Genomic DNA, 27,452 nt, shown 5'->3' on the forward strand with positions numbered 1-27,452 from the left:
TTGAAAGAGCAGCTTTGAAACACTCTTTTTGTAGAATCTGCAAGTGTTCGTTTGGAGCGCTTTGAGGCCTATGGTGGAAAAGGAAATATCTTCACATATAAACCAGGCAGAAGCATTCTCAGAAACCTCTTTATGATGTGTGCATTCAACTCGGAGAGATAAGCCTTCCTTTTGATAGAGCAGTTTTGAAACTGTGTTTTGGCAGAATCTGCAAGTGGATACTTGGAGCCCTTTCAGGCCTTCGTTGCAAACGGGAATATCTTCCGATAAAAACGAAACAGAAACCTTCTGTGAAACTGCTTTGTGAAGTATGAATCCAACTCACAGAGTTGAACACTTCTTTTGAAAGAGCAGCTTTGAAACACTCTTTTTGTAGAATCTACATGTGTTCATTTGGAGCGCTTTGAGGCCTATGGTGGAAAAGGAAATATCGTCACATAATACCTAGACAGAAGCATTCTTTGAAACTTCTTTATGATGTGTGCATCCAACTCACAGAGTTGAACTTTCCTTTTCATGGAGCAGTTTGGAAAGAGTCTTTTTGCAGCATCTGCAATAGGATACTTGGAGCTCTTTCAGGCCTTTGTTAGAAGCGGGACTATCTTCCCATAAAAACTGGACAGAAGCATTCTCACAAACTGCTTTGTGATGTGTGTGTTCAACTCACAGAGGTGAACCTTTCCTTTGCTAGAGCAGTTATGAAACACTCTTTTTGTAGAATCTGCAAGTGTTCATTTGGAGCGATTTGAGGCCTATGGTGGAAAAAGAAATATCTTCATATATAAACAAGGCAGAAGCATTCTCAGAAAGCTCTTTATGATGTGTGCATTCAACTCAGAGAGATAAGCCTTCCTTTTGATAGAGCAGTTTTGCAACTGTGTTTTTGCAGAATCTGCAAGTGGATATTTGGAGCCCTTTCAGGCCTTCGTTGGAAACGGGAATATCTTCCCATAAAAACTAAACAGAAGCGTTCTGTGAAACTCCTTTGTGAAGTATGAATCCAACTCACAGAGTTGAACACTTCTTTTGAAAGAGCAGCTTTGAAACACTCTTTTTGTAGAATCTGCAAGTGTTCGTTTGGAGCGCTTTGAGGCCTATGGTGGAAAAGGAAATATCTTCACATATAAACCAGGCAGAAGCATTCTCAGAAACCTCTTTATGATGTGTGCATTCAACTCGGAGAGATAAGCCTTCCTTTTGATAGAGCAGTTTTGAAACTGTGTTTTGGCAGAATCTGCAAGTGGATACTTGGAGCCCTTTCAGGCCTTCGTTGCAAACGGGAATATCTTCCGATAAAAACGAAACAGAAACCTTCTGTGAAACTGCTTTGTGAAGTATGAATCCAACTCACAGAGTTGAACACTTCTTTTGAAAGAGCAGCTTTGAAACACTCTTTTTGTAGAATCTACATGTGTTCATTTGGAGCGCTTTGAGGCCTATGGTGGAAAAGGAAATATCGTCACATAATACCTAGACAGAAGCATTCTTTGAAACTTCTTTATGATGTGTGCATTCAACTCACAGAGTTGAACTTTCCTTTTCATGGAGCAGTTTGGAAAGAGTCTTTTTGCAGCATCTGCAATAGGATACTTGGAGCTCTTTCAGGCCTTTGTTAGAAGCGGGAATATCTTCCCATAAAAACTGGACAGAAGCATTCTCACAAACTGCTTTGTGATGTGTGTGTTCAACTCACAGAGGTGAACCTTTCCTTTGCTAGAGCAGTTATGAAACACTCTTTTTGTAGAATCTGCAAGTGTTCATTTGGAGCGATTTGAGGCCTATGGTGGAAAAAGAAATATCTTCATATATAAACAAGGCAGAAGCATTCTCAGAAAGCTCTTTATGATGTGTGCATTCAACTCAGAGAGATAAGCCTTCCTTTTGATAGAGCAGTTTTGCAACTGTGTTTTTGCAGAATCTGCAAGTGGATATTTGGAGTCCTTTCAGGCCTTCGTTGGAAACGAGAATATCTTCCCATAAAAACTAAACAGAAGAGTTCTGTGAAACTCCTTTGTGAAGTATGAATCCAACTCACAGAGTTGAACACTTCTTTTGAAAGAGCAGCTTTGAAACACTCTTTTTGTAGAATCTGCAAGTGTTCGTTTGGAGCGCTTTGAGGCCTATGGTGGAAAAGGAAATATCTTCACATATAAACCAGGCAGAAGCATTCTCAGAAACCTCTTTATGATGTGTGCATTCAACTCGGAGAGATAAACCTTCCTTTTGATAGAGCAGTTTTGAAACTGTGTTTTGGCAGAATCTGCAAGTGGATACTTGGAGCCCTTTCAGGCCTTCGTTGCAAACGGGAATATCTTCCGATAAAAACGAAACAGAAACCTTCTGTGAAACTGCTTTGTGAAGTATGAATCCACCTCACAGAGTTGAACACTTCTTTTGAAAGAGCAGCTTTGAAACACTCTTTTTGTAGAATCTACATGTGTTCATTTGGAGCGCTTTGAGGCGTATGGTGGAAAAGGAAATATCGTCACATAATACCTAGACAGAAGCATTCTTTGAAACTTCTTTATGATGTGTGCATTCAACTCACAGAGTTGAACTTTCCTTTTCATGGAGCAGTTTGGAAAGAGTCTTTTTGCAGCATCTGCAATAGGATACTTGGAGCTCTTTCAGGCCTTTGTTAGAAGCGGGACTATCTTCCCATAAAAACTGGACAGAAGCATTCTCACAAACTGCTTTGTGATGTGTGTGTTCAACTCACAGAGGTGAACCTTTCCTTTGCTAGAGCAGTTATGAAACACTCTTTTTGTAGAATCTGCAAGTGTTCATTTGGAGCGATTTGAGGCCTATGGTGGAAAAAGAAATATCTTCATATATAAACAAGGCAGAAGCATTCTCAGAAAGCTCTTTATGATGTGTGCATTCAACTCAGAGAGATAAGCCTTCCTTTTGATAGAGCAGTTTTGCAACTGTGTTTTTGCAGAATCTGCAAGTGGATATTTGGAGCCCTTTCAGGCCTTCGTTGGAAACGGGAATATCTTCCCATAAAAACTAAACAGAAGCGTTCTGTGAAACTCCTTTGTGAAGTATGAATCCAACTCACAGAGTTGAACACTTCTTTTGAAAGAGCAGCTTTGAAACACTCTTTTTGTAGAATCTGCAAGTGTTCGTTTGGAGCGCTTTGAGGCCTATGGTGGAAAAGGAAATATCTTCACATATAAACCAGGCAGAAGCATTCTCAGAAACCTCTTTATGATGTGTGCATTCAACTCGGAGAGATAAGCCTTCCTTTTGATAGAGCAGTTTTGAAACTGTGTTTTGGCAGAATCTGCAAGTGGATACTTGGAGCCCTTTCAGGCCTTCGTTGCAAACGGGAATATCTTCCGATAAAAACGAAACAGAAACCTTCTGTGAAACTGCTTTGTGAAGTATGAATCCAACTCACAGAGTTGAACACTTCTTTTGAAAGAGCAGCTTTGAAACACTCTTTTTGTAGAATCTGCAAGTGTTCATTTGGAGCGCTTTGAGGCCTATGGTGGAAAAGGAAATATCTTCACATAAAACCTAGACAGAAGCATTCTTTGAAACTTCTTTATGATGTGTGCATTCAACTCACAGAGTTGAACCTTCCTTATCATGGTGCAGTTTGGAAAGAGTCTTTTTGCAGCATCTGCAAGTGGATATTTGGAGCTCTTTCAGGCCTTTGTTAGAAGCGGGAATATCTTCCCATAAAAACTGGACAGAAGCATTCTCACAAACTGCTTTGTGATGTGTGTGTTCATAATCACAGAGGTGAACTATTCCTTTGCTAGAGCAGTTATGAAACACTCTTTTTGTAGAATCTGCAAGTGTTCATTTGGAGCGATTTGAGGCCTATGGTTGAAAAAGAAATATCTTCATATACAAACAAGGCAGAAGCATTCTCAGAAACCTCTTTATGATGTGTGCATTCAACTCGGGGAGATAAGCCTTCCTTTTGATAGAGCAGTTTTCAAACTGTGTTTTTGCAGGATCTGCAAGTGGATATTTGGAGCCCTTTCTGGCCTTCGTTGGAAACGGGGATATCTTCCCAAAAAAACTAAACAGAAGCGTTCTGTGAAACTGCTTTGTATAATATGAATCCAACTCACAGAGTTGGACACTTCCTTTGAAAGAGCTGTTTTGGAACACTCTTTTTGTAGAATCTGCAAGTGTTCATTTGGAGCGCTTTGAGGCCTATGGTGGAAAAGGAAATATCTTCACTTATAAACCAGGCAGAAGCATTCTCAGAAACCTCTTTATGATGTGTGAATTCAACTTGGAGAGATAAGCCTTCCTTTTGATAGAGCAGTTTTGAAACTGTGTTTTGGCAGAATCTGCAAGTGGATATTTAGAGCCCTTTCAGGCCTTCGTTGGAAACGGGAATATCTTCCCATAAAAACTAAACAGAAGCGTTCTGTGAAACTGCTTTGTGAAGTATGAATCCAACTCACAGAGTTGAACACTTCTTTTGAAAGAGCAGTTTTGAGACACTCTTTTTGTAGAATCTACAAGTGTTCATTTGGTGCGCTTTGAGGCCTATGGTGGAAAAGGAAATATCGTCACATAAAACCTAGACAGAAGCATTCTTTGAAACTTCTTTATGATGTGTGCATTCAACTCACAGAGTTAAACTTTCCTTTTCATGGAGCAGTTTGGAAAGAGTCTTTTTGCAGCATCTGCAAGTGGATATTTGGAGCTCTTTCAGGCCTTTGTTAGAAGCGGGAATATCTTCCCATAAAAACTAAAGAGAAGCGTTCTGTGAAACTGCTTTGTGTAGTATCAATCCAACTCACAGAGTTGGACACTTCCTTTGAAAGAGCTGTTTTGAAACACTCTTTTTGTAGAATCTGCAAGTGTTCATTTGGAGCGCTTTGAGGCCTATGGTGGAAAAGGAAATATCTTCACTTATAAACCAGGCAGAAGCATTCCCAGAAACCTCTGTATGCTGTGTGCATTCAACTCGGAGAGATAAGACTTCCTTTTGATAGAGCAGTTTTGAAACTGTGTTTTTGCAGAATCTACAAGTGCATATCTGGAGCCCTTTCAGGCCTTTGTTGGAAACGGGAATATCTTCCCAAAAAAACTAAACAGAAAGTTCTGTGAAACTGCTTTGTGTAGTATGAATCCAACTCACAGAGTTGAACACTTCCTTTGAAAGAGCTGTTTTGAAACCCTCTTTTTGTAGAATCTGCAAGTGTTCATTTGGAGCGCTTAGAGGCCTATGGTGGAAAAGGAGATATCTTCACTTATAAACCAGGCAGAAGCATTCTCAGAAACCTCTTTATGATGTGTGCATTCAACTCAGAGAGATAAGCCTTCCTTTTGATAGAGCAGTTTTGCAACTGTGTTTTTGCAGAATCTGCAATTGTATATTTGGAGCCCTTTCAGGCCTTTGTTGGAAAAGGGAATATCTTCCCATAAAAACTAAACAGAAGCGTTCTGTGAAACTGCTTTGTGAAGTATGAATCCAACTCACAGAGTTGAACACTTCTTTTGAAAGAGCAGTTTTGAAACACTCGTTTTGTAGAATCTGCAAGTGTTCATTTGGAGCGTTTGAGGCCTATGGTGGAAAAGGAAATATCTTCACATAAAACCTAGACAGAAGCATTCTTTGAAACTTCTTTATGATGTGTGCATTCAACTCACAGAGTTGAACCTTCCTTTTCATGGAGCAGTTTGGAAAGAGTCTTTTTGCAGCATCTGCAAGTGGATATTTGGAGCTCTTTCACGCGTTTGTTAAAAGCGGGAATATCTTCCCATAAAAACTAAACAGAAGGATTCTCACAAACTGCTTTGTGATGTGTGTGTTCAACTCACAGAGGTGAACCTTTCCTTTGCTAGAGCAGTTATGAAACACTCTTTTTGTAGAATCTGCAAGTGTTCATTTGGAGCGATTTGAGGCCTATGGTGGAAAAAGAAATATCTTCATATATAAACAAGGCAGAAGCATTCTTAGAAAGCTCTTTATGATGTGTGCATTCAACTCAGAGAGATAAGCCTTCCTTATGATAGAGCAGTTTTTCAACTGTGTTTTAGCAGAATCTGCAAGTGGATATTTGGAGCCCTTTCAGGCCTTCGTTGGAAACGGGAATATCTTCCCATAAAAACTAAACAGAAGAGTTCTGTGAAACTGCTTTGTGTAGTATGAATCCAACTCACAGAGTTGAACGCTTCCTTTGAAAGAGCAGTTTTGAAACACTCTTTTTGTAGAATCTGCAAGTGTTCGTTTGGAGCGCTTTGAGGCCTATGGTGGAAAAGGAAATATCTTCACATATAAACCAGGCAGAAGCATTCTCAGAAACCTCTTTATGATGTGTGCATTCAACTCGGAGAGATAAGCCTTCCTTTTGATAGAGCAGTTTTGAAACTGTGTTTTGGCAGAATCTGCAAGTGGATACTTAGAGCCCTTTCAGGCCTTCGTTGCAAACGGGAATATCTTCCGATAAAAACGAAACAGAAACGTTCTGTGAAACTGCTTTGTGAAGTATGAATCCAACTCACAGAGTTGAACACTTCTTTTGAAAGAGCAGTTTTGAAACACTCTTTTTGTAGAATCTACAAGTGTTCATTTGGTGCGCTTTGAGGCCTATGGTGGAAAAGGAAATATCGTCACATAAAACCTAGACAGAAGCATTCTTTGAAACTTCTTTATGATGTGTGCATTCAACTCACAGAGTTGAACTTTCCTTTTCATTGAGCAGTTTGGAAAGAGTCTTTTTGCAGCATCTGCAAGTGGATATTTGGAGGTCTTTCAGGCCTTTGTTAGAAGCGGGAATATCTTCCCATAAAAACTAAAGAGAAGAGTTCTGTGAAACTGCTTTGTGTAGTATCAATCCAACTCATAGAGTTGGACACTTCCTTTGAAAGAGCTGTTTTGAAACACTCTTTTTGTAGAATCTGCAAGGGTTCATTTGGAGCGCTTTGAGGCCTATGGTGGAAAAGGAAATATCTTCACTTATAAACCAGGCAGAAGCATTCTCAGAAACCTCTTTATGATTTGTGCATTCAACTCGGAGAGATAAGCCTTCCTTTTGATAGAGCAGTTTTGCAACTGTGTTTTTGCAGAATCTGCAATTGTATATTTGGAGCCCTTTCAGGCCTTTGTTGGAAAAGGGAATATCTTCCCATAAAAACTAAACAGAAGCGTTCTGTGAAACTGCTTTGTGAAGTATGAATCCAACTCACAGAGTTGAACACTTCTTTTGAAAGAGCAGTTTTGAAACACTCGTTTTGTAGAATCTGCAAGTGTTCATTTGGAGCGCTTTGAGGCCTATGGTGGAAAAGGAAATATCTTCACATAAAACCTAGACAGAAGCATTCTTTGAAACTTCTTTATGATGTGTGCATTCAACTCACAGAGTTGAACTTTCCTTATCATGGAGCAGTTTGGAAAGAGTCTTTTTGCAGCATCTGCAAGTGGATATTTGGAGCTATTTCAGGCGTTTGTTAAAAGCGGGAATATCTTCCCATAAAAAGTAAACAGAAGCATTCTCACAAACTGCTTTGTGATGTGTGTGTTCAACTCACAGAGGTGAACCTTTGCTTTGCTAGAGCAGTTATGAAACACTCTTTTTGTAGAATCTGCAAGTGTTCATTTGGAGCGCTTTGAGGCCTATGGTGGAAAAAGAAATATCTTCACATAAAACCTAGACAGAAGCATTCTTTGAAACTTCTTTATGATGTGTGCATTCAACTCACAGAGTTGAACCTTCTTTTTCATGGAGCAGTTTGGAAAGAGTCTTTTTGCAGCATCTGCAAGTGGATATTTGGAGCTCTTTCAGGCCTTTGTTAGAAGCGGGAATATCTTCCGATAAAAACTGGACAGAAGCATTCTCACAAACTGCTTTGAGATGTGTGTGTTCAACTCACAGAGGTGAACCTTTCCTTTGCTAGAGCAGTTATGAAACACTCTTTTTGTAGAATCTGCAACTGTTCATTTGGAGCGATTTGAGGCCTATGGTGGAAAAAGAAATATCTTCATATATAAACAAGGCAGAAGCATTCTCCGAAACCCCTTTATGATGTGTGCATTCAACTCAGAGAGATAAGCCTTCCTTTTGATAGAGCAGTTTTGAAACTGTGTTTTTGCAGAATCTGCAAGTGGATATTTGGAGCCCTTTCAGGCCTTCGTTGGAAACGGGAATATCTTCCCATAAAAACTGAACAGAAGAGTTCTGTGAAACTGCTTTGTGTAGTATGAATCCAACTCACAGAGTTGAACACTTCCTTTGAAAGAGCAGTTTTGAAACACTCTTTTTGTAGAATCTGCAAGTGTTCGTTTGGAGCGCTTTGAGGCCTATGGTGGAAAAGGAAATATCTTCAGATATAAACCAGGCAGAAGCATTCTCAGAAACCTCTTTATGATGTGTGCATTCAACTCGGAGAGATAAGCCTTCCTTTTGATAGAGCAGTTTTGAAACTGTGTTTTGGCAGAATCTGCAAGTGGATACTTATAGCCCTTTCAGGCCTTCGTTGCAAACTGGAATATCCTCCGATAAAAACGAAACAGAAACGTTCTGTGAAACTGCTTTGTGAAGTATGAATCCAACTCACAGAGTTGAACACTTCTTTTGAAAGAGCAGCTTTGAAACACTCTTTTTGTAGAATCTACATGTGTTCATTTGGAGCGCTTTGAGGCCTACGGTGGAAAAGGAAATATCGTCACATAATACCTAGACAGAAGCATTCCTTGAAACTTCTTTATGATGTGTGCATTCAACTCACAGAGTTGAACTTTCCTTTTCATGGAGCAGTTTGGAAAGAGTCTTTTTGCAGCATCGGCAAGTGGATATTTGGAGCTCTTTCAGGCCTTTGTTAGAAGCGGGAATATCTTCCCATAAAAACTGGACAGAAGCATTCTCACAAACTGCTTTGTGATGTGTGTGTTCAACTCACAGAGGTGAACCTTTCCTTTGCTAGAGCAGTTATGAAACACTCTTTTTGTAGAATCTGCAAGTGTTCATTTGGAGCGCTTTGAGGCCTATGGTGGAAAAAGAAATATCTTCACATAAAACCTAGACAGAAGCATTCTTTGAAACTTCTTTATGATGTGTGCATTCAACTCACAGAGTTGAACCTTCTTTTTCATGGAGCAGTTTGGAAAGAGTCTTTTTGCAGCATCTGCAAGTGGATATTTGGAGCTCTTTCAGGCCTTTGTTAGAAGCGGGAATATCTTCCGATAAAAACTGGACAGAAGCATTCTCACAAACTGCTTTGAGATGTGTGTGTTCAACTCACAGAGGTGAACCTTTCCTTTGCTAGAGCAGTTATGAAACACTCTTTTTGTAGAATCTGCAACTGTTCATTTGGAGCGATTTGAGGCCTATGGTGGAAAAAGAAATATCTTCATATATAAACAAGGCAGAAGCATTCTCCGAAACCCCTTTATGATGTGTGCATTCAACTCAGAGAGATAAGCCTTCCTTTTGATAGAGCAGTTTTGAAACTGTGTTTTTGCAGAATCTGCAAGTGGATATTTGGAGCCCTTTCAGGCCTTCGTTGGAAACGGGAATATCTTCCCATAAAAACTAAACAGAAGAGTTCTGTGAAACTGCTTTGTGTAGTATGAATCCAACTCACAGAGTTGAACACTTCCTTTGAAAGAGCAGTTTTGAAACACTCTTTTTGTAGAATCTGCAAGTGTTCGTTTGGAGCGCTTTGAGGCCTATGGTGGAAAAGGAAATATCTTCAGATATAAACCAGGCAGAAGCATTCTCAGAAACCTCTTTATGATGTGTGCATTCAACTCGGAGAGATAAGCCTTCCTTTTGATAGAGCAGTTTTGAAACTGTGTTTTGGCAGAATCTGCAAGTGGATACTTATAGCCCTTTCAGGCCTTCGTTGCAAACTGGAATATCTTCCGATAAAAACGAAACAGAAACGTTCTGTGAAACTGCTTTGTGAAGTATGAATCCAACTCACAGAGTTGAACACTTCTTTTGAAAGAGCAGCTTTGAAACACTCTTTTTGTAGAATCTACATGTGTTCATTTGGAGCGCTTTGAGGCCTACGGTGGAAAAGGAAATATCGTCACATAATACCTAGACAGAAGCATTCCTTGAAACTTCTTTATGATGTGTGCATTCAACTCACAGAGTTGAACTTTCCTTTTCATGGAGCAGTTTGGAAAGAGTCTTTTTGCAGCATCTGCAAGTGGATATTTGGAGCTCTTTCAGGCCTTTGTTAGAAGCGGGAATATCTTCCCATAAAAACTGGACAGAAGCATTCTCACAAACTGCTTTGTGATGTGTGTGTTCAACTCACAGAGGTGAACCTTTCCTTTGCTAGAGCAGTTATGAAACACTCTTTTTGTAGAATCTGCAAGTGTTCATTTGGAGCGATTTGAGGCCTATGGTGGAAAAAGAAATATCTTCACATAAAACCTAGACAGAAGCATTCTTTGAAACTTCTTTATGATGTGTGCATTCAACTCACAGAGTTGAACCTTCTTTTTCATGGAGCAGTTTGGAAAGAGTCTTTTTGCAGCATCTGCAAGTGGATATTTGGAGCTCTTTCAGGCCTTTGCTAGAAGCGGGAATATCTTCCCATAAAAACTGGACAGAAGCATTCTCACAAACTGCTTTGAGATGTGTGTGTTCAACTCACAGAGGTGAACCTTTCCTTTGCTAGAGCAGTTATGAAACACTCTTTTTGTAGAATCTGCAAGTTTTCATTTGGAGCGATTTGAGGCCTATGGTGGAAAAAGAAATATCTTCATATATAAACAAGGCAGAAGCATTCTCAGAAAGCTCTTTATGATGTGTGCATTCAACTCAGAGAGATAAGCCTTCCTTTTGATAGAGCAGTTTTGAAACTGTATTTTTGCAGAATCTGCAAGTGGATATTTGGAGCCCTTTCAGGCCTTCGTTGGAAACGGGAATATCTTCCCATAAAAACTAAACAGAAGAGTTCTGTGAAACTGCTTTGTGTAGTATGAATCCAACTCACAGAGTTGAACACTTCCTTTGAAAGAGCAGTTTTGAAACACTCTTTTTGTAGAATCTGCAAGTGTTCGTTTGGAGCGCTTTGAGGCCTATGGTGGAAAAGGAAATATCTTCACATATAAACCAGGCAGAAGCATTCTCAGAAACCTCTTTATGATGTGTGCATTCAACTCGGAGAGATAAGCCTTCCTTTTGATAGAGCAGTTTTGAAACTGTGTTTTGGCAGAATCTGCAAGTGGTTACTTAGAGCCCTTTCAGGCCTTCGTTGCAAACGGGAATATCTTCCCATAAAAATGAAACTGAAACGTTCTGTGAAACTGCTTTGTGAAGTATGAATCCAACTCACAGAGTTGAACACTTCTTTTGAAAGAGCAGCTTTGAAACACTCTTTTTGTAGAATCTACATGTGTTCATTTGGAGCGCTTTGAGGCCTATGGTGGAAAAGGAAATATCGTCACATAATACCTAGACAGAAGCATTCTTTGAAACTTCTTTATGATGTGTGCATTCAACTCACAGAGTTGAACTTTCCTTTTCATGGAGCAGTTTGGAAAGAGTCTTTTTGCAGCATCTGCAAGTGGATATTTGGAGCTCTTTCAGGCCTTTGTTTGAAGCGGGAATACCTTCCCATAAAAACTGGACAGAAGCATTCTCAGCAACTGCTTTGTGATGTGTGTGTTCAACTCACAGAGGTGAACCTTTCCTTTGCTAGAGCAGTTATGAAACACTCTTTTTGTAGAATCTGCAAGTGTTCATTTGGAGCGATTTGAGGCCTATGGTGGAAAAAGAAATATCTTCACATAAAACCTAGACAGAAGAATTCTTTGAAACTTCTTTATGATGTGTGCATTCAACTCACAGAGTTGAACCTTCTTTTTCATGGAGCAGTTTGGAAAGAGTCTTTTTGCAGCATCTGCAAGTGGATATTTGGAGCTGTCTCAGGCCTTTGCTACAAGCGGGAATATCTTCCCATAAAAACTGGACAGAAGCATTCTCACAAACTGCTTTGAGATGTGTGTGTTCAACTCACAGAGGTGAACCTTTCCTTTGCTAGAGCAGTTATGAAACACTCTTTTTGTAGAATCTGCAAGTTTTCATTTGGAGCGATTTGAGGCCTATGGTGGAAAAAGAAATATCTTCATATATAAACAAGGCAGAAGCATTCTCAGAAAGCTCTTTATGATGTGTGCATTCAACTCAGAGAGATAAAACTTCCATTTGATAGAGCAGTTTTGAAACTGTATTTTTGCAGAATCTGCAAGTGGATATTTGGAGCCCTTTCAGGCGTTCGTTGGAAACGGGAATATCTTCCCATAAAAACTAAACAGAAGAGTTCTGTGAAACTGCTTTGTGTAGTATGAATCCAACTCACAGAGTTGAACACTTCCTTTGAAAGAGCAGTTTTGAAACACTCTTTTTGTAGAATCTGCAAGTGTTCGTTTGGAGCGCTTTTTGGCCTATGGTGGAAAAGGAAATATCTTCACATATAAACCAGGCAGAAGCATTCTCAGAAACCTCTTTATGATGTGTGCATTCAACTCGGAGAGATAAGCCTTCCTTTTGATAGAGCAGTTTTGAAACTGTGTTTTGGCAGAATCTGCAAGTGGTTACTTAGAGCCCTTTCAGGCCTTCGTTGCAAACGGGAATATCTTCCCATAAAAACGAAACTGAAACGTTCTGTGAAACTGCTTTGTGAAGTATGAATCCAACTCACAGAGTTGAACACTTCTTTTGAAAGAGAAGCTTTGAAACACTCTTTTTGTAGAATCTACATGTGTTCATTTGGAGGGCTTTGAGGCCTATGGTGGAAAAGGAAATATCGTCACATAATACCTAGACAGAAGCACTCTTTGAAACTTCTTTATGATGTGTGCATTCAACTCACAGAGTTGAACTTTCCTTTTCATGGAGCAGTTTGGAAAGAGTCTTTTTGCAGCATCTGCAAGTGGATATTTGGAGCTCTTTCAGGCCTTTGTTAGAAGCGGGAATATCTTTCCATAAAAACTGGACAGAAGCATTCTCACATACTGCTTTGTGATGTGTGTGTTCAAATCACAGAGGTTAACCTTTCCTTTGCTAGAGCAGTTATGAAACACTCTTTTTGTAGAATCTGCAAGTGTTCATTTGGAGCGATTTGAGGCCTATGGTGGAAAAAGAAATATCTTCATATATAAACAAGGCAGAAGCATTCTCAGAAAGCTCTTTATGATGTGTGCATTCAACTCAGAGAGATAAGCCTTGCTTTTGATAGAGCAGTTTTGAAACTGTGTTTTTGCAGAATCTGCAAGTGGATATTTGGAGCCATTTCAGGCCTTCGTTGGAAACGGGAATATCTTCCCATAAAAACTAAACAGAAGAGTTCTGTGAAACTGCTTTGTGTAGTATGAATCCAACTCACAGAGTTGAACACTTCCTTTGAAAGAGCAGTTTTGAAACACTCTTTTTGTAGAATCTGTAAGTGTTCGTTTGGAGCGCTTTGAGGCCTATGGTGGAAAAGGAAATATCTTCACTTATAAACCAGGCAGAAGCATTCTCAGAAACCTCTTTATGATGTGTGCATTCAACTCGGAGAGATAAGCCTTCCTTTTGATAGAGCAGATTTGCAACTATGTTTTTGCAGAATCTGCAATTGTATATTTGGAGCCCTTTCAGGCCTTTGTTGGAAAAGGGAATATCTTCCCATAAAAACTAAACAGAAGCGTTCTGTGAAATTGCTTTGTGAAGTATGAATCCAAATCACAGAGTTGAACACTTCTTTTGAAAGAGCAGTTTTGAAACACTCGTTTTGTAGAATCTGCAAGTGTTCATTTGGAGCGCTTTGAGGCCTATGGTGGAAAAGGAAATATCTTCACATACAACCTAGACAGAAGCATTCTTTGAAACTTCTTTATGATGTGTGCATTCAACTCACAGAGTTGAACCTTCCTTATCATGGTGCAGTTTGGAAAGAGTCTTTTTGCAGCATCTGCAAGTGGATATTTGGAGCTCTTTCAGGCCTTTGTTAGAAGCGGGAATATCTTCCCATAAAAACTGGACAGAAGCATTCTCACAAACTGCTTTGTGATGTGTGTGTTCATAATCACAGAGGTGAACTATTCCTTTGCTAGAGCAGTTATGAAACACTCTTTTTGTAGAATCTGCAAGTGTTCATTTGGAGCGATTTGAGGCCTATGGTTGAAAAAGAAATATCTTCATATACAAACAAGGCAGAAGCATTCTCAGAAACCTCTTTATGATGTGTGCATTCAACTCGGGGAGATAAGCCTTCCTTTTGATAGAGCAGTTTTCAAACTGTGTTTTTGCAGGATCTGCAAGTGGATATTTGGAGCCCTTTCTGGCCTTGGTTGGAAACGGGGATATCTTCCCAAAAAAACTAAACAGAAGCGTTCTGTGAAACTGCTTTGTATAGTATGAATCCAACTCACAGGGTTGGACACTTCCTTTGAAAGAGCTGTTTTGGAACACTCTTTTTGTAGAATCTGCAAGTGTTCATTTGGAGCGCTTTGAGGCCTATGGTGGAAAAGGAAATATCTTCACTTATAAACCAGGCAGAAGCATTCTCAGAAACCTCTTTATGATGTGTGAATTCAACTTGGAGAGATAAGCCTTCCTTTTGATAGAGCAGTTTTGAAACTGTGTTTTGGCAGAATCTGCAAGTGGATATTTAGAGCCCTTTCAGGCCTTCGTTGGAAACGGGAATATCTTCCCATAAAAACTAAACAGAAGCGTTCTGTGAAACTGCTTTGTGAAGTATGAATCCAACTCACAGAGTTGAACACTTCTTTTGAAAGAGCAGTTTTGAGACACTCTTTTTGTAGAATCTACAAGTGTTCATTTGGTGCGCTTTGAGGCCTATGGTGGAAAAGGAAATATCGTCACATAAAACCTAGACAGAAGCATTCTTTGAAACTTCTTTATGATGTGTGCATTCAACTCACAGAGTTAAACTTTCCTTTTCATGGAGCAGTTTGGAAAGAGTCTTTTTGCAGCATCTGCAAGTGGATATTTGGAGCTCTTTCAGGCCTTTGTTAGAAGCGGGAATATCTTCCCATAAAAACTAAAGAGAAGCGTTCTGTGAAACTGCTTTGTGTAGTATCAATCCAACTCACAGAGTTGGACACTTCCTTTGAAAGAGCTGTTTTGAAACACTCTTTTTGTAGAATCTGCAAGTGTTCATTTGGAGCGCTTTGAGGCCTATGGTGGAAAAGGAAATATCTTCACTTATAAACCAGGCAGAAGCATTCCCAGAAACCTCTGTATGCTGTGTGCATTCAACTCGGAGAGATAAGACTTCCTTTTGATAGAGCAGTTTTGAAACTGTGTTTTTGCAGAATCTACAAGTGCATATCTGGAGCCCTTTCAGGCCTTTGTTGGAAACGGGAATATCTTCCCAAAAAAACTAAACAGAAAGTTCTGTGAAACTGCTTTGTGTAGTATGAATCCAACTCACAGAGTTGAACACTTCCTTTGAAAGAGCTGTTTTGAAACCCTCTTTTTGTAGAATCTGCAAGTGTTCATTTGGAGCGCTTAGAGGCCTATGGTGGAAAAGGAAATATCTTCACTTATAAACCAGGCAGAAGCATTCTCAGAAACCTCTTTATGATGTGTGCATTCAACTCGGAGAGATAAGCCTTCCTTTTGATAGAGCAGTTTTGCAACTGTGTTTTTGCAGAATCTGCAATTGTATATTTGGAGCCCTTTCAGGCCTTTGTTGGAAAAGGGAATATCTTCCCATAAAAACTAAACAGAAGCGTTCTGTGAAACTGCTTTGTGAAGTATGAATCCAACTCACAGAGTTGAACACTTCTTTTGAAAGAGCAGTTTTGAAACACTCGTTTTGTAGAATCTGCAACTGTTCATTTGGAGCGCTTTGAGGCCTATGGTGGAAAAGGAAATATCTTCACATAAAACCTAGACAGAAGCATTCTTTGAAACTCCTTTATGATGTGTGCATTCAACTCACAGAGTTGAACCTTCCTTTTCATGGAGCAGTTTGGAAAGAGTCTTTTTGCAGCATCTGCAAGTGGATATTTGGAGCTCTTTCACGCGTTTGTTAAAAGCGGGAATATCTTCCCATAAAAACTAAACAGAAGCATTCTCACAAACTGCTTTGTGATGTGTGTGTTCAACTCACAGAGGTGAATCTTTCCTTTGCTAGAGCAGTTATGAAACACTCTTTTTGTAGAATCTGCAAGTGTTCATTTGGAGCGATTTGAGGCCTATGGTGGAAAAAGAAATATCTTCATATATAAACAAGGCAGAAGCATTCTCAGAAAGCTCTTTATGATGTGTGCATTCAACTCAGAGAGATAAGCCTTCCTTATGATAGAGCAGTTTTTCAACTGTGTTTTAGCAGAATCTGCAAGTGGATATTTGGAGCCCTTTCAGGCCTTCGTTGGAAACGGGAATATCTTCCCATAAAAACTAAACAGAAGCGTTCTGTGAAACTCCTTTGTGAAGTATGAATCCAACTCACAGAGTTGAACACTTCTTTTGAAAGAGCAGCTTCGAAACACACTTTTTGTAGAATCTGCAATTGTTCATTTGGAGCGCTTTGAGGCCTATGGTGGAATAGGAAATATCTTCACATAAAACCTAGACAGAAGCATTCTTTGAAACTTCTTTATGATGTGTGCATTCAACTCACAGAGTTGAACATTCCTTTTCATGGAGCAGTTTGGAAAGAGTCTTTTTGCAGCATCTGCAAGTGGATATTTGGAGCTCTTTCAGGCGTTTGTTAAAAGCGGGAATATCTTCCCATAAAAACTAAACAGAAGCATTCTCACAAACTGCTTTGCGATGTGTGTGTTCAACTCACAGAGGTGAACCTTTCCTTTGCCAGAGCAGTTATGAAACACTCTTTTTGTAGAATCTGCAAGTGTTCATTTGGAGCGCTTTGAGGCCTATGGTGGAAAAAGAAATATCTTCATATATAAACAAGGCAGAAGCATTCTCCGAAACCCCTTTATGATGTGTGCATTCAACTCAGAGAGATAAGCCTTCCTTTTGATAGAGCAGTTTTGAAACTGTGTTTTTGCAGAATCTGCAAGTGGATATTTGGAGCCCTTTCAGGCCTTCGTTGGAAACGGGAATATCTTCCCATAAAAACTAAACAGAAGAGTTCTGTGAAACTGCTTTGTGTAGTATGAATCCAACTCACAGAGTTGAACGCTTCCTTTGAAAGAGCAGTTTTGAAACACTCTTTTTGTAGAATCTGCAAGTGTTCGTTTGGAGCGCTTTGAGGCCTATGGTGGAAAAGGAAATATCTTCACATATAAACCAGGCAGAAGCATTCTCAGAAACCTCTTTATGATGTGTGCATTCAACTCGGAGAGATAAGCCTTCCTTTTGATAGAGCAGTTTTGAAACTGTGTTTTGGCAGAATCTGCAAGTGGATACTTAGAGCCCTTTCAGGCCTTCGTTGCAAACGGGAATATCTTCCGATAAAAACGAAACAGAAACGTTCTGTGAAACTGCTTTGTGAAGTATGAATCCAACTCACAGAGTTGAACACTTCTTTTGAAAGAGCAGTTTTGAAACACTCTTTTTGTAGAATCTACAAGTGTTCATTTGGTGCGCTTTGAGGCCTATGGTGGAAAAGGAAATATCGTCACATAAAACCTAGACAGAAGCATTCTTTGAAACTTCTTTATGATGTGTGCATTCAACTCACAGAGTTGAACTTTCCTTTTCATTGAGCAGTTTGGAAAGAGTCTTTTTGCAGCATCTGCAAGTGGATATTTGGAGGTCTTTCAGGCCTTTGTTAGAAGCGGTAATATCTTCCCATAAAAACTAAAGAGAAGCGTTCTGTGAAACTGCTTTGTGTAGTATCAATCCAACTCATAGAGTTGGACACTTCCTTTGAAAGAGCTGTTTTGAAACACTCTTTTTCTAGAATCTGCAAGGGTTCATTTGGAGCGCTTTGAGGCCTATGGTGGAAAAGGAAATATCTTCACTTATAAACCAGGCAGAAGCATTCTCAGAAACCTCTTTATGATTTGTGCATTCAACTCGGAGAGATAAGCCTTCCTTTTGATAGAGCATTTTTGCAACTGTGTTTTTGCAGAATCTGCAATTGTATATTTGGAGCCCTTTCAGGCCTTTGTTGGTAAAGGGAATATCTTCCCATAAAAACTAAACAGAAGCGTTCTGTGAAACTGCTTTGTGAAGTATGAATCCAACTCACAGAGTTGAACACTTCTTTTGAAAGAGCAGTTTTGAAACACTCGTTTTGTAGAATCTGCAAGTGTTCATTTGGAGCGCTTTGAGGCCTATGGTGGAAAAGGAAATATCTTCACATAAAACCTAGACAGAAGCATTCTTTGAAACTTCTTTATGATGTGTGCATTCAACTCACAGAGTTGAACATTCCTTATCATGGAGCAGTTTGGAAAGAGTCTTTTTGCAGCATCTGCAAGTGGATATTTGGAGCTATTTCAGGCGTTTGTTAAAAGCGGGAATATCTTCCCATAAAAAGTAAACAGAAGCATTCTCACAAACTGCTTTGTGATGTGTGTGTTCAACTCACAGAGGTGAACCTTTCCTTTGCTAGAGCAGTTATGAAACACTCTTTTTGTAGAATCTGCAAGTGTTCATTTGGAGCGCTTTGAGGCCTATGGTGGACAAAGAAATATCTTCACATAAAACCTAGACAGAAGCATTCTTTGAAACTTCTTTATGATGTGTGCATTCAACTCACAGAGTTGAACATTCCTTTTCATGGAGCAGTTTGGAAAGAGTCTTTTTGCAGCATCTGCAAGTGGATATTTGGAGCTCTTTCAGGCCTTTGTTAGAAGCGGGAATATCTTCCCATAAAAACTAAACCGAAGCATTCTCACAAACTGCTTTGTGATGTGTGTGTTCAATTCACAGAGGTGAACCTTTCCTTTGCTAGAGCAGTTATGAAACACTCTTTTTGTAGAATCTGCAAGTGTTCATTTGGAGCGCTTTGAGGCCTATGGTGGAAAAAGAAATATCTTCATATATAAACAAGGCAGAAGCATTCTCAGAAACCCCTTTATGATGTGTGCATTCAACTCAGAGAGATAAGCCTTCCTTTTGATAGAGCAGTTTTGAACCTGTGTTTTTGCAGAATCTGCAAGTGGATATTTGGAGCCCTTTCAGGCCTTCGTTGGAAACGGGAATATCTTCCCATAAAAACTAAACAGAAGAGTTCTGTGAAACTGCTTTGTGTAGTATGAATCCAACTCACAGAGTTGAACACTTCCTTTGAAAGAGCAGTTTTGAAACACTCTTTTTGTAGAATCTGCAAGTGTTCGTTTGGAGCGCTTTGAGGCCTATGGTGGAAAAGGAAATATCTTCACATATAAACCAGGCAGAAGCATTCTCAGAAACCCCTTTATGATGTGTGCATTCAACTCTGAGAGATAAGCCTTCCTTTTGATAGAGCAGTTTTGAAAGTGTGTTTTGGCAGAATCTGCAAGTGGATACTTAGAGCCCTTTCAGGCCTTCGTTGCAAACGGGAATATCTTCCCATAAAAACGAAACAGAAACGTTCTGTGAAACTGCTTTGTGAAGTATGAATCCAACTCACAGAGTTGAACACTTCTTTTGAAAGAGCAGCTTTGAAACACTCTTTTTGTAGAATCTACATGTGTTCATTTGGAGCGCTTTGAGTCCTATGGTGGAAAAGGAAATATCGTCACATAATACCTAGACAGAAGCATTCTTTGAAACTTCTTTATGATGTGTGCATTCAACTCACAGAGTTGAACTTTCCTTTTCATGGAGCAGTTTGGAAAGAGTCTTTTTGCAGCATCTGCAAGTGGATATTTGGAGCTCTTTCAGGCCTTTGTTAGAAGCGGGAATATCTTCCCATTAAAACTGGACAGAAGCATTCTCACAAACTGCTTTGCGATGTGTGTGTTCAACTCACAGAGGTGAACCTTTCCTTTGCTAGAGCAGTTACGAAACAGTCTTTTTGTAGAATCTGCAAGTGTTCATTAGGAGCGCTTTGAGGCCTATGGTGGAAAAAGAAATATCTTCACATAAAACCTAGACAGAAGCATTCTTTGAAACTTCTTTATGATGTGTGCATTCAACTCACAGAGTTGAACCTTCTTTTTCATGGAGCAGTTTGGAAAGAGTCTTTTTGCAGCATCTGCAAGTGGATATTTGGAGCTCTTTCAGGCCTTTGCTAGAAGCGGGAATATCTTCCCATAAAAACTGGACAGAAGCATTCTCACAAACTGCTTTGAGATGTGTGTGTTCAACTCACAGAGGTGAACCTTTCCTTTGCTAGAGCAGTTATGAAACACTCTTTTTGTAGAATCTGCAAGTGTTCATTTGGAGCGCTTTGAGGCCTATGGTGGAAAAAGAAATATCTTCACATAAAACCTAGACAGAAGCATTCTTTGAAACTTCTTTATGATGTGTGCATTCAACTCACAGAGTTGAACCTTCTTTTTCATGGAGCAGTTTGGAAAGAGTCTTTTTGCAGCATCTGCAAGTGGATATTTGGAGCTCTTTCAGGCCTTTGTTAGAAGCGGGAATATCTTCCCATAAAAACTAAACCAAAGCATTCTCACAAACTGCTTTGTGATGTGTGTGTTCAACTCACAGAGGTGAACCTTTCCTTTGCTAGAGCAGTTATGAAACACTCTTTTTGTAGAATCTGCAAGTGTTCATTTGGAGCGCTTTGAGGCCTATGGTGGAAAAAGAAATATCTTCATATATAAACAAGGCAGAAGCATTCTCAGAAACCCCTTTATGATGTGTGCATTCAACTCAGAGAGATAAGCCTTCCTTTTGATAGAGCAGTTTTGAACCTGTGTTTTTGCAGAATCTGCAAGTGGATATTTGGAGCCCTTTCAGGCCTTCGTTGGAAACGGGAATATCTTCCCATAAAAACTAAACAGAAGAGTTCTGTGAAACTGCTTTGTGTAGTATGACTCCAACTCACAGAGTTGAACACTTCCTTTGAAAGAGCAGTTTTGAAACACTCTTTTTGTAGAATCTGCAAGTGTTCGTTTGGAGCGCTTTGAGGCCTACGGTGGAAAAGGAAATATCTTCACATATAAACCAGGCAGAAGCATTCTCAGAAACCTCTTTATGATGTGTGCATTCAACTCGGAGTGATAAGCCTTCCTTTTGATAGAGCAGTTTTGAAAGTGTGTTTTGGCAGAATCTGCAAGTGGATACTTGGAGCCCTTTCAGGCCTTCGTTGCAAACGGGAATATCTTCCGATAAAAACGAAACAGATACCTTCTGTGAAACTGCTTTGTGAAGTATGAATCCACCTCACAGAGTTGAACACTTCTTTTGAAAGAGCAGCTTTGAAACACTCTTTTTGTAAAATCTACATGTGTTCATTTGGAGCGCTTTGGGGCCTATGGTGGAAAAGGAAATATCGTCACATAATACCTAGACAGAAGCATTCTTTGAAACTTCTTTATGATGTGTGCATTCAACTCACAGAGTTGAACTTTCCTTTTCATGGAGCAGTTTGGAAAGAGTCTTTTTGCAGCATCTGCAATAGGATAGTTGGAGCTCTTTCAGGCCTTTGTTAGAAGCGGGACTATCTTCCCATAAAAACTGGACAGAAGCATTCTCACAAACTGCTTTGTGATGTGTGTGTTCAACTCACAGAGGTGAACCTTTCCTTTGCTAGAGCAGTTATGAAACACTCTTTTTGTAGAATCTGCAAGTGTTCATTTGGAGCGATTTGAGGCCTATGGTGGAAAAAGAAATATCTTCATATATAAACAAGGCAGAAGCATTCTCAGAAAGCTCTTTATGATGTGTGCATTCAACTCAGAGAGATAAGCCTTCCTTTTGATAGAGCAGTTTTGCAACTGTGTTTTTGCAGAATCTGCAAGTGGATATTTGGAGCCCTTTCAGGCCTTCGTTGGAAACGGGAATATCTTCCCATAAAAACTAAACAGAAGCGTTCTGTGAAACTCCTTTGTGAAGTATGAATCCAACTCACAGAGTTGAACACTTCTTTTGAAAGAGCAGCTTTGAAACACTCTTTTTGTAGAATCTGCAAGTGTTCGTTTGGAGCGCTTTGAGGCCTATGGTGGAAAAGGAAATATCTTCACATATAAACCAGGCAGAAGCATTCTCAGAAACCTCTTTATGATGTGTGCATTCAACTCGGAGAGATAAGCCTTCCTTTTGATAGAGCAGTTTTGAAACTGTGTTTTGGCAGAATCTGCAAGTGGATACTTGGAGCCCTTTCAGGCCTTCGTTGCAAACGGGAATATCTTCCGATAAAAACGAAACAGAAACCTTCTGTGAAACTGCTTTGTGAAGTATGAATCCAACTCACAGAGTTGAACACTTCTTTTGAAAGAGCAGCTTTGAAACACTCTTTTTGTAGAATCTACATGTGTTCATTTGGAGCGCTTTGAGGCCTATGGTGGAAAAGGAAATATCGTCACATAATACCTAGACAGAAGCATTCTTTGAAACTTCTTTATGATGTGTGCATTCAACTCACAGAGTTGAACTTTCCTTTTCATGGAGCAGTTTGGAAAGAGTCTTTTTGCAGCATCTGCAATAGGATACTTGGAGCTCTTTCAGGCCTTTGTTAGAAGCGGGAATATCTTCCCATAAAAACTGGACAGAAGCATTCTCACAAACTGCTTTGTGATGTGTGTGTTCAACTCACAGAGGTGAACCTTTCCTTTGCTAGAGCAGTTATGAAACACTCTTTTTGTAGAATCTGCAAGTGTTCATTTGGAGCGATTTGAGGCCTATGGTGGAAAAAGAAATATCTTCATATATAAACAAGGCAGAAGCATTCTCAGAAAGCTCTTTATGATGTGTGCATTCAACTCAGAGAGATAAGCCTTCCTTTTGATAGAGCAGTTTTGCAACTGTGTTTTTGCAGAATCTGCAAGTGGATATTTGGAGTCCTTTCAGGCCTTCGTTGGAAACGAGAATATCTTCCCATAAAAACTAAACAGAAGAGTTCTGTGAAACTCCTTTGTGAAGTATGAATCCAACTCGCAGAGTTGAACACTTCTTTTGAAAGAGCAGCTTTGAAACACTCTTTTTGTAGAATCTGCAAGTGTTCGTTTGGAGCCCTTTGAGGCCTATGGTGGAAAAGGAAATATCTTCACATATAAACCAGGCAGAAGCATTCTCAGAAACCTCTTTATGATGTGTGCATTCAACTCGGAGAGATAAACCTTCCTTTTGATAGAGCAGTTTTGAAACTGTGTTTTGGCAGAATCTGCAAGTGGATACTTGGAGCCCTTTCAGGCCTTCGTTGCAAACGGGAATATCTTCCGATAAAAACGAAACAGAAACCTTCTGTGAAACTGCTTTGTGAAGTATGAATCCACCTCACAGAGTTGAACACTTCTTTTGAAAGAGCAGCTTTGAAACACTCTTTTTGTAAAATCTACATGTGTTCATTTGGAGCGCTTTGAGGCCTATGGTGGAAAAGGAAATATCGCCACATAATACCTAGACAGAAGCATTCTTTGAAACTTCTTTATGATGTGTGCATTCAACTCACAGAGTTGAACTTTCCTTTTCATGGAGCAGTTTGGAAAGAGTCTTTTTGCAGCATCTGCAATAGGATACTTGGAGCTCTTTCAGGCCTTTGTTAGAAGCGGGACTATCTTCCCATGAAAACTGGACAGAAGCATTCTCACAAACTGCTTTGTGATGTGTGTGTTCAACTCACAGAGGTGAACCTTTCCTTTGCTAGAGCAGTTATGAAACACTCTTTTTGTAGAATCTGCAAGTGTTCATTTGGAGCGATTTGAGGCCTATGGTGGAAAAAGAAATATCTTCATATATAAACAAGGCAGAAGCATTCTCAGAAAGCTCTTTATGATGTGTGCATTCAACTCAGAGAGATAAGCCTTCCTTTTGATAGAGCAGTTTTGCAACTGTGTTTTTGCAGAATCTGCAAGTGGATATTTCGAGCCCTTTCAGGCCTTCGTTGGAAACGGGAATATCTTCCCATAAAAACTAAACAGAAGCGTTCTGTGAAACTCCTTTGTGAAGTATGAATCCAACTCACAGAGTTGAACACTTCTTTTGAAAGAGCAGCTTTGAAACACTCTTTTTGTAGAATCTGCAAGTGTTCGTTTGGAGCGCTTTGAGGCCTATGGTGGAAAAGGAAATATCTTCACATATAAACCAGGCAGAAGCATTCTCAGAAACCTCTTTATGATGTGTGCATTCAACTCGGAGAGATAAGCCTTCCTTTTGATAGAGCAGTTTTGAAACTGTGTTTTGGCAGAATCTGCAAGTGGATACTTGGAGCCCTTTCAGGCCTTCGTTGCAAACGGGAATATCTTCCGATAAAAACGAAACAGAAACCTTCTGTGAAACTGCTTTGTGAAGTATGAATCCACCTCACAGAGTTGAACACTTCTTTTGAAAGAGCAGCTTTGAAACACTCTTTTTGTAGAATCTACATGTGTTCATTTGGAGCGCTTTGAGGCCTATGGTGGAAAAGGAAATATCGTCACATAATACCTAGACAGAAGCATTCTTTGAAACTTCTTTATGATGTGTGCATTCAACTCACAGAGTTGAACTTTCCTTTTCATGGAGCAGTTTGGAAAGAGTCTTTTTGCAGCATCTGCAATAGGATACTTGGAGCTCTTTCAGGCCTTTGTTAGAAGCGGGACTATCTTCCCATAAAAACTGGACAGAAGCATTCTCACAAACTGCTTTGTGATGTGTGTGTTCAACTCACAGAGGTGAACCTTTCCTTTGCTAGAGCAGTTATGAAACACTCTTTTTGTAGAATCTGCAAGTGTTCATTTGGAGCGATTTGAGGCCTATGGTGGAAAAAGAAATATCTTCATATATAAACAAGGCAGAAGCATTCTCAGAAAGCTCTTTATGATGTGTGCATTCAACTCAGAGAGATAAGCCTTCCTTTTGATAGAGCAGTTTTGCAACTGTGTTTTTGCAGAATCTGCAAGTGGATATTTGGAGCCCTTTCAGGCCTTCGTTGGAAACGGGAATATCTTCCCATAAAAACTAAACAGAAGCGTTCTGTGAAACTCCTTTGTGAAGTATGAATCCAACTCACAGAGTTGAACACTTCTTTTGAAAGAGCAGCTTTGAAACACTCTTTTTGTAGAATCTGCAAGTGTTCGTTTGGAGCGCTTTGAGGCCTATGGTGGAAAAGGAAATATCTTCACATGTATACCAGGCAGAAGCATTCTCAGAAACCTCTTTATGATGTGTGCATTCAACTCGGAGAGATAAGCCTTCCTTTTGATAGAGCAGTTTTGAAACTGTGTTTTGGCAGAATCTGCAAGTGGATACTTGGAGCCCTTTCAGGCCTTCGTTGCAAACGGGAATATCTTCCGATAAAAACGAAACAGAAACCTTCTGTGAAACTGCTTTGTGAAGTATGAATCCAACTCACAGAGTTGAACACTTCTTTTGAAAGAGCAGCTTTGAAACACTCTTTTTGTAGAATCTACATGTGTTCATTTGGAGCGCTTTGAGGCCTATGGTGGAAAAGGAAATATCGTCACATAATACCTAGACAGAAGCATTCTTTGAAACTTCTTTATGATGTGTGCATTCAACTCACAGAGTTGAACTTTCCTTTTCATGGAGCAGTTTGGAAAGAGTCTTTTTGCAGCATCTGCAATAGGATACTTGGAGCTCTTTCAGGCCTTTGTTAGAAGCGGGAATATCTTCCCATAAAAACTGGACAGAAGCATTCTCACAAACTGCTTTGTGATGTGTGTGTTCAACTCACAGAGGTGAACCTTTCCTTTGCTAGAGCAGTTATGAAACACTCTTTTTGTAGAATCTGCAAGTGTTCATTTGCAGCGATTTGAGGCCTATGGTGGAAAAAGAAATATCTTCATATATAAACAAGGCAGAAGCATTCTCAGAAAGCTCTTTATGATGTGTGCATTCAACTCAGAGAGATAAGCCTTCCTTTTGATAGAGCAGTATTGCAACTGTGTTTTTGCAGAATCTGCAAGTGGATATTTGGAGCCCTTTCAGGCCTTCGTTGGAAACGGGAATATCTTCCATTAAAAACTAAACAGAAGAGTTCTGTGAAACTGGTTTGTGTAGTATGAATCCAACTCAGAGAGGTGAACCTTTCCTTTGCTAGAGCAGTTATGAAACACTCTTTTTGTAGAATCTGCAAGTGTTCGTTTGGAGCGCTTTGAGGCCTATGGTGGAAAAGGAAATATCTTCACATATAATCCAGGCAGAAGGATTCTCAGAAACCTCTTTATGATGTGTGCATTCAACTCGGAGAGATAAGCCTTCCTTTTGATAGAGCAGTTTTGCAACTGTGTCTTTGCAGAATCTGCAAGTGTATATTGGGAGCCCTTTCAGGCCTTCGTTGGAAACGTTAATATCTTCCCAAAAAAATAAACAGAAGCGTTCTGTGAAACTCCTTGGTGAAGTATGAATCCAACTCACAGAGTTGAACAGTTCTTTTGAAAGAGCAGCTTTGAAACACTCTTTTTGTAGAATCTGCAAGTGTACATTTGGAGCGCTTTGAGGCCTATGGTGGAAAAGGAAATATCTTCACATAAAACCTAGACAGAAGCATTCTTTGAAACTTCTTTATGATGTGTGCATTCAACTCACAGAGTTGAACATTCCTTTTCATGGAGCAGTTTGGAAAGAGTCTTTTTGCAGCATCTGCAAGTGGATACTTTGAGCTCTTTCAGGCCTTTGTTAGAAGCGGGAATATCTTCCCATTAAAACTGGACAGAAGCATTCTCACAAACTGCTTTGTGATGTGTGTGTTCAACTCACAGAGGTGAACCTTTCCTTTGCTAGAGCAGTTATGAAACACTCTTTTTGTAGAATCTGCAAGTGTTCATTTGGAGCGCTTTGAGGCCTATGCTGGAAAAAGAAATATCTTCACATAAAACCTAGACAGAAGCATTCTTTGAAACTTCTTTATGATGTGCGCATTCAACTCACAGAGTTGAACCTTCTTTTTCATGGAGCAGTTTGGAAAGAGTCTTTTTGCAGCATCTGCAAGTGGATATTTGGAGCTCTTTCAGGCCTTTGTTAGAAGCGGGAATATCTTCCCATAAAAACTAAACCGAAGCATTCTCACAAACTGCTTTGTGATGTGTGTGTTCAACTCACAGAGGTGAACCTTTCCTTTGCTAGAGCACTTATGAAACACTCTTTTTGTAGAATCTGCAAGTGTTCATTTGGAGCGCTTTGAGGCCTATGGTGGAAAAAGAAATATCTTCATATATAAACAAGGCAGAAGCATTCTCAGAAACCCCTTTATGATGTGTGCATTCAACTCAGAGAGATAAGCCTTCCTTTTGATAGAGCAGTTTTGAAACTGTATTTTTGCAGAATCTGCAAGTGGATATTTGGAGCCCTTTCAGGCCTTCGTTGGAAACGGGAATATCTTCCCATAAAAACTAAACAGAAGAGTTCTGTGAAACTGCTTTGTGTAGTATGAATCCAACTGACAGAGTTGAACACTTCCTTTGAAAGAGCAGTTTTGAAACACTCTTTTTGTAGAATCTGCAAGTGTTCGTTTGGAGCGCTTTGAGGCCTATGGTGGAAAAGGAAATATCTTCA

This window comes from Pongo pygmaeus, chromosome 3 (assembly GCF_028885625.2).
Source record: "Pongo pygmaeus isolate AG05252 chromosome 3, NHGRI_mPonPyg2-v2.0_pri, whole genome shotgun sequence".
Taxonomy (NCBI): Eukaryota; Metazoa; Chordata; class Mammalia; order Primates; family Hominidae; genus Pongo; species Pongo pygmaeus.